Genomic DNA, 9,164 nt, shown 5'->3' with positions numbered 1-9,164 from the left:
GAAATAAACCAAAGATACACTTACCCAAACCGATGCAAGATTCCAAAACAACATAAATACAGATAAAACCATGAAGAAAGCAAAAGATAGCATACCCGCAATGTTGCCTGCTGGAGTCCTGACCTCCCCTGTCTGACACTGCAATGCCTGGCTCCTCTGTGTTTGGGCTTCTTCCCTACCCTCTCGCCCATTGGTGATCCTCAAAGTAGATGGAGTCGGCGCTCTCACTGCTCCTCCCCTCGACATTGGACAATCGGACTTCTTGTGGCCCACCCGATCGTAGAGAAAACATAACGGGCTTGCCCCATAAGGACAATCCTTATGGACGTGACCAATCCGGCCACACTTATAGCAACCCAAACCCCTGGAACGAAAAACTCCATCGTGTAGTTTCCCGAACATGTTGCACTGCTCCGGCCCTGCTGGCCTCTCAAACGCTTATCAGAAGTCTTGGGTCTCTTCCCGAGACCCTCCAATATATGCACCTGATCTGATCTCCTCTTCCCGAGGTGCTCCAAATCGATCTCCCGCTCTCGGGCTCTAGAAATCATATCATTCAGGGTCTCGCACTCCGATATACTCACAAACTCCCTGATATCATCCCGTAGCATATCATGATACCTCACCTTCTTCATCTCCTCATTTGCTACATACTGCGGCACCAGTAAAGCCTACTCCCAAAACTTGGCAGTGATCTCTGCCACAGTCCCTCTAGTCTGGCGGAGATCCAGAAACTCTCACGCCAACTGCTGCACCTCAATCACCGGTGCAAACTCATCTCGTAACCTGGTCGAGAAGTCATCCCATGACATAGCATCAACAACATCATCACCCAACTCACTACCAACCTCTTCCCACCAATCTCACGCCCTGTCCTTCAATAGACAGGAAACATATATGACCTTCGCCTCCTCGGGGCAGAAACTCGTCCTGAACGCGTTAGCCATATCTGCTAACCACCTCCTACTGACAATGGGGTCCCTCTCCCCATGGAACGCAGGAGCTCCACAAGCACGGAACTCCCGGAAAGAAGGAGTGTAATCTCCAATGATAGCCATAACCTCTGCACGGAACGCGCCCAAACGCTCATCCAATATCTCCAAAATACTGTGAGAAATCTCCTATGAGATGAACTCCTGCAACTGCTCGCTAATCAGCTCAGTACCTGCACCCGAGCCGGAACCCAAACCAGAACTAGAACCAAAACTTGAACCACCTCCCTGAGTGCTCATCTCCAAATTGAAATACAACAAGCCAACGATCAAAACATGCCTAAAAAAATCCTTCTCCCATAAGCTCCTTAGATTCTCCAAGACTCTCGCTGATTCGAGTATGGATCCTGTGCTTTCAGTAGTACGGGCCCAATACTACCTTCCACACCTATCCACACCTTCCTCAGCAATCCTCCCGAATCCTCAATGCACAAAAACTCACTAAACCGTACCACTAACCCACAGAAGCATATCCTAGGCTCTCCTAGCTTCTCGACCTCAATTAGCCTTGGCTGTTGAAGGACTCCCACCAATGTCAACTAGCTTCCTCATGAATACAGTCACATGCATCATAGATAAGATAATCCTTCGAGTAACAGACTCAACCCTATAACAGTTGGACTCAGACAAGAGTTGAACAATAAGGTCAAATCCATCACTCTAACACTATTTAACCTGTGCCACATGTGACTTAGCATATTCACTTAGCAGTCAATTCACATCACTAAGAGTCCCACAAAGCACAAAGCAAGCAACTTTCAGACAAATGAAAAATCTAACCAACATACTCTCATCAAGCCATTTTATCCACTTATCATATATTCATACTAGCATGCGATACTAAAGCTCATACAATCAGACATATAAAGGCTTCTCTCCAATCATGAAATACTGAGCAGATCCTTATCCCTAATCTACCATGTAATTCTCATAATCATAGCATTTATCATAATAAACATGTATTGGTATTTTGGGAACTACTTACTTAAGCTCGGCCGATTGCACGCATCACACCCCTTTCTTTGATTAGATATTCCTTTATAGTTACATGTTTATTTTATAAAAAAAAAATTCACCAAACCCTCAGTTTGAGTTCAGGCACACCCAAGAGTAAGCCTGAATCCCTCAAACCAAGGCTCTGATACCAACTTGTAACGTCCCAAAAATCAAGGATAAAAATTTCATATTTGTTATAATCAAAACATAGATGTAACTTGATCCGTATATTTAAAAGCATTTATAAGTAAAACAATTATCAGAGTTAATTCCCAAAATCACATATTGCAGAAAACACGGGTGTATGCGCTGCGATCAAGTTAGGCCCTTCCCTTTCGAATCGGAAGTACCTGAAACCATAAACCACAAACTGTAAGCACAAAGCTTAGTGAGTTCCCATAATACCACATACCACACATACCAATCAAGCCATAAATAACATTCATATCATCGAACCATACTTATCATACATATATCACAATCAATAAAGGTGCTATGTGACATCCATAGTCTTGCCATTATGCCACGAGCCGCCTCGTGGTCTTCCTTGCCACGCCGGGAGCCAAAACCCTCGGTCTTACAGAAAAGTGCCAGGAGCCACCTCCTGGTCTTCTGTGCAAGCATCACAAAGACAACTAGCATACAATCTACATCTACTTAACTAATAATTGCCAGAACTCAGACTCTGGTCTTGCATACAGAATGGGCTGTCATACAAAATGTCAAGGTCTATCCCTGGGTCTTCCTACAAAACATAACCAAATGGGTTGGCATTGGTGCCTTCGACCCATAGAACAGTGAGGAAACTGACCTCGAATGCTGAAGCTCACTGCAAAAAGTCCATAGTTGCTGCCCTGATGACACCTCCGATCTACCAGATCAAAATAACACCCAATTAGCAATTTAGTTCCATTCTAAGGCCCACCATCCATACTTAAGGTAAAATGACCATTTTACCCCTGACCCAACATGAACCGAAATTGAGGCCCAAATCCAAAAGATCCACAAAGGCCCACTAATGGCCCAATTTTCCAAATTGGTCCCAACCCATAATTTCCTTAGTTACAATTCAGATTACCTCAAGCACCCCTTAGGACAAACTTGGTCAAAGACAAAAGTCAAGATCAACAATCCATGTTGACCCAACACGCCGTGTTGTCCCCTCAACACGCTGTGTTTCTCCATCAACTTTGAATCGGGAAAAACCAAGCCAACACGCCGAGTTGACCAACAAACTCGTCGAGTTTGCCCAAGACCCATCAACATAATACATTAAGTTGCCTTCATCGAATCAAGAGCTCCAAAGCTCAGATCTCGACCAAAATGAGATATAGAAGGGTAAAGTTTCCAACTTTACCCCTAGGAACCACCGAAATGGGTCTAAACCCAAACCCTAGACTTAAAAGAGTGAAGGCTTAACCATTAAGCACTTAATCTTCAAAGACAAAGCCCCAAAATACAGATTTGACACCCTAGAGCCGGATGACCACGTATAGTTGCCGACTTTACATTCATGCATGCCTAGGAGGAGCTCAAAGGCTCAAGCAGGGTTTAATAAAGGACTTAATGAATGCATGAAGCCCTGAAATCCATAAAGTTGGCACCTTTATGCCAAAAGAGTCCATGAAAACCCCAGATCTAAAAGAATAAGGCTTTGGGACGTCTTAATCCCAACATCCATCCAACCCATGGCTAAAACATAACAATTTAACCCAAAAGAGAGATCTAAGCATCTAGCAATCAAGATAAGAACTTGATACCTCAAACTCCTTGCAAAATAGGTAGTGGTTATGGATCCAAGATTTCCTTCTCTAAGCTTAGAAACTTCAAGATCTTCTAACTTCTTCACAATGCACAAAATGAACACCAAACTTTCTTCCAAGGCTCAAATGCCTCACAATGGAGGCTACAGCTCGTTTTAGGGTTTTGATAACAATGGAGGATGATAAGGAGGCCAACCAAAGTGTAACACCGTAAATTTTCAAACAATTTATTTTTTATTTTAAAATCTCATAATTCTCATTAACACATTTCACAAAAACCCCAAAGTATCAAGTTATCCAAAAACACATATCCATAAATCATTGAATGAAAATCCAGGATCCTCAAAACATAACTCCTTCTCGTGTGTACAATCAAGCCGACGCCTTCCCGCGATCCTGAGAAGTACCTAAAACACATATCACATAACACGGTAAGCACAAAGCTTAGTGAGTTTCCCAAAATACCACACATAACTCATTAGCCTCTCATGGCTATACTAAAATAAGACCCTCCGGTTAGACCTGGCAATTTCATACACGACACGATTAACACGACATGAACACGATACGAGTTTTCCGTGTATGTGTTTTATAAATTCGTGTTTCGTGTTTATTCGTGTCTGACACATATTTTAAATTCGTGTTTCGTGTCTTACACGTGTTAAACACGAATTTACCCGTTTAGACACGTATAAGACACGATACAAATTCGTGTTGACACGTGACACGTACAAACACGTATAAACACATATATACTTTAGGGTTAAATTTTGTATTTGTAAGATATTATGGACCAATTTTGTAAAAGTCAATAACTAGTTTATAGCCATAGCTTAAAAAAAGCCATTAAAAACGTGTCTATTCGTATTTTTTTTCGTGTTTTCGTGTAACACGGCTAAAAAATGTGTCTATTTGTGTCGTGTCACGTGTCACACGATTTTTTTACGTGTCGTGTTCGTGTTTGATACCCCAAACACGTTTTATAATTCGTTTTGTGTTCGTGTTTAGCAAATTCGTGTCGTGTAAATTCGTGTCTGACATGAATACACGACACGCAGAAACGGATTGCCAGGTCTACCTCCGGTCAATGTGTTTCAGTGGAACCCTCCGGTCCCACAACTTGGGTGGACCCTCCGGTCCTAACTCAGTAAGCTCAGAATAATACTCAGCATAAATCACGAAGACATAATGAAGGATATCACAATACTCAATATAAACACATAAGACCCTCCGGTCACACAATATTACCACTCTAGGTAAGTATAGTGAGAAGACTCACCTCGGATGATGAATAGCTCCTATAGATGCTGCTGTTGTACGCCGGCCTCTAACACTGAACGAAAACCCACAATTACCCAATTAAGATCTAAGACCAAACCTCACTCATCAGGTCTAAAGATAGCTCACTGCCCGACTACAATTAACTCAAGCTCATTGAGCCCACCAAGGCCCAATACTAAATGGGCTCTCCCAAGGCCCAAATCTTAAAATTAAGTCCAAATGGCAAGTCCAACACAAAGGCCCAAGACATACACAATATTCCTCTGATCAAAATCTCCAGCACAATAGGCCCAACACTTAAGGCCCAATGTGCGTTTTAGCCCAAAAAGCCCACAACAAGGTTATGCGGGGCGTACCTCCCTTGGTACGCTCAGCGTACTCACGAATCCAGATCTGGCCATCGGGGACACTTGATCAGTACGCGAGGCGTACTGGATTTACGCTCGACGTACGTCCAGTCTTTCTTTTTCCACTCTCTTGGTCTTAACCCGTTAAGACCATAGCTATACTCTCAGATCTGGACTCCCTAAAGGCTCATACTCCATAAAGTTCATGACTTTAAGCCTTTGCATGGCTGATAAAGTCCCAAACCCAAATACGCTCACTCTTTACTCCAAAAAATGCTCATATCTCAAGCATGGGGTGGCTTTAACGTCCAAGACCTCATTTTTATGAATCCTCTCCATTAGAAACACTTAAAAGGACAGATATTAGGCTCTGGAGTTCAACAACTCTTAAAGCTTCAAGCTTTGGGACCAAAACCCTAAAATAGACCATAACATGGTCAATTCAAAAAGGATGGGAAAGCTTTGAGCTTTATACCTTCAAATGATGTTCCAACCACAGAAAAGCTCAGATCCAAAGCCTGGACTCCAACTCCATTCTCATCAATGCTCCTTATGCACTCCAAGGGTACCACAAGAACACTTAGAAGCTCACAAATGGACTCTCAAGCTAGAAAAATGGATATTAGGGTTTTGAGAGGGTTGATGGCTGGAAATGGTGGCCAGAAATGAGGCCATCATATTCTTTAAATAGGGACACCCGCTCATTTAGGGTTTTCACCCTGTGCCTAGTACGCCCAGCGTACTAGGTGGCTCTGCTTCAAATTCACACACATGAGTACGCTAACCGTACAAACACGTACGCCCGCGTACTCAGCTGCCACCTTTCTCAAATAAGGGACCTATCTTGAAAAAACTTCAAACTATCATAGCTTCCTTGTTATAAGTGTGTTTCCAATGAACCTCATACCCACGGAAAGGTGGCGAGAAGCCCTACGCTTCTAGCAACTCGTTGCAGCCCTGAGGCTTCCTCATGCCCGGGTTGCAGCCCATGAACCCTAAATCGCGGACGATCTGAAACATGATATTACAATTCTCCCCCACTTGAATTAGATTTCGCCCTCGAAATCGCTCCTTATCATTACTCATATCCCAACAATTAGCCCGAGAAGCGCAACTGATTATTCGGAACATAACCGATCTCCCCAAGAAAACCGAAATCAAACCGAACCCTCCAAATCAAAGAAGAACGGACCCCTCGCTGTTGCAGAACCAACTCTGCCTCTCCAAAACTTGGAATCTGTAGAGGTATGTCTCCCCGCCTGACCTCCCATTCGGTATATCCCCATGTCATTCGCTCATCGAATGACAGACACGATAAACATTTCCAACTCTGATTACTTGTTGTGACTGATGAAACAAGTCATTAACCAAAGATAGCTACTGAACACTTATGTCTGACTCACCAGTCGACTCCGACCGAAACCCAAAGAAATGGGGTCATCTTGCACCAATGACCAACCTCCGATAATGCTATCAGAACCCATCTGAAGAGTGAACCTCAATACCCGATCCTCAACACTAAATGAAGACCTGCCAATCCACATGGGAATCGAAACTCTACTCTAGGTCTGACCTCCCGTCAGACATAATCATTTCACTGCCGACCCCAGGATGATTCAGCTCCGGCCCCAAAATCAACGTCCATGCATGATCGAACTATCCACTGATAGCTGTAAACATAACTCCAGCTGCCTCTCAATGCTAGACACCAAATCCGCATACAAGATCGACTCCCGACCCAACAGTTAAATCTTTGAGGCCATCCTAGCCCATTTGGCAATATGACTTCACAGTAGTTCAACTCAACCGAGTTGACTCATCCATTCACACTGAACTCCACAATCACGAAGCTCTCTTTACCCCAAATGATTTCTACAATCTATTTGAAATCGCATCCCACACACGACCTCGGTCGTTTACCACATGTTACCTCATGCGCGTCGTGCTCCTCCTCAAACCAATGAACAGGTTCACCCAGGTCTAAAACATCAAATGGGGAACACATCCCTCTCACAATGTAATCCACCCAAAATCCTCACCTGCTCGTTCTCCACACATATAGAGCTAAACTCACCCATTAGAGTCTGGTCCGCCACATAGTTGGAACCATTCGTCCCAACCCAGTACTCAACTCATGACCCATGTTCCACGAATATAAGCATGCATTACACTTTGATCCTTCCGACTCGCGACACCCCTCTCGATCTCAAAACGCCACTGGTTCCGAACATTGCTGAGACCCCAGTCTCGCCCCTGGTTCAGTCACCAGGTTCCCACAAACCCATTTGGAAAGGCTACCCATGCCTAAGAGCCCCTCTACGTCACACCCTGACTAGTAAGACTACGACGCCCCGCAGTCTTACGATACTCTTTCTCTCTTTCGCTGACTCACGAATGCTACGGCTCCCCGCAGTCTTACGATACTCTCTCTCTGACTCACGTATGCCACGGCTCCCTGCAGTCACACGATACCGCTCTCTCTTACTCATGTATGTTATGGCTCCTCGTAATCATATGATACTCTCTCTCTCTCTCTCTCTGACTCATGTATATTACGGCTCCCCGTAATCATATGATACTCTTTCTTACTCTCCAAAGGCTCTCTCTACGGTCTCCCCTCATAGTCCTAAGTGATTACTCCCACTCGGATATGTTCACTCTCCTATCACCCCATAATCTCATCCTCAAGTCGTTACCACACTGAGTCCATTATCGAATACTCCACGGTCCAACATAGTTAGGTGCTCACACCTATCCAGATCATGCATCACTACTCTTGACTTAAGTTCTCGTAGACAGGCACTTCCCTCAATACAGTCACACTCTTGAACAATTCCCGCCTGGCGACTATTAACTGATGATCTCACATCTGAAAATATAGTCGCTTGATGGTCCACCTGCCGTCGGACACACACAAGTCTCATAATAATCCACCAACCTAGGGCATCATACTCGGATACCTCGATACACCCTTACGGAAACTCACAATGTCTTTCCACGACCACTGCTCTTCCATTCACACAACTCGAAACCTTGAAGCATTTCAACTTACAATTGGAAGCATGGAGGAATCATCACGACTGAGAACACGTTAACGACCATCCCAAGCCCTATCTGCTACTGGTCAAGTCCATGCGAACTACTCATATCGACCCTGTAGTTGATTGGCAAATCATCTGCTGCCCCTCCCGGAGTGCAAATCACAATTCATGTATCGAACTATTAGTTCTCCGAAATCGAATCTTGACCTTGGCAACTCAACCATTTCGAAATTCATACATTGGTACACCCGAAGAAACACAAACCATAATCAGATTCCTGTCTACCGGCCACCTGCCATGAAGTCACTCGTTTTCTCCTGAGAATGTGCGACATGCATCGTCTCACGTTTGTACACTGTCTCGACTGCCACATGAATCCCATCTCATATACTCGCACCGCAGGTACTCATAACCCAAACTTCTGTTCCACATCAGAGTAAGGATCCTCCCCCACAGAACACCCAGTTCTCCCCCACTTAGGGTTCGAACCATCGCCCATTGACATGCCAAACAGACCACACTACAGACTGGCTCGCCAGATGTACCATTTCCGACTCATGGAATGTACTACGCAACATTCTATGATCTTCCAGATAGTGACCACATAACTCTAAGTATCCCGTATCTTAGATGAAAACTCGAAATCCTCCCAATGGGATTGCCTCTGGTCATCCTGAAATCCCATACCGACACACCGTCGGATATCCCAAATGTCCCGAATTAGTCACGACGCACCATCTGGAA

Source organism: Lactuca virosa, chromosome 7 (genome assembly GCF_052849685.1).
Source record: "Lactuca virosa cultivar CGN04683 chromosome 7, Lactuca_virosa_CGN04683_v6, whole genome shotgun sequence".
Taxonomy (NCBI): Eukaryota; Viridiplantae; Streptophyta; class Magnoliopsida; order Asterales; family Asteraceae; genus Lactuca; species Lactuca virosa.
The sequence above is the reverse complement of the archived record's forward strand: the minus strand, read 5'-3'. Positions refer to the sequence as shown.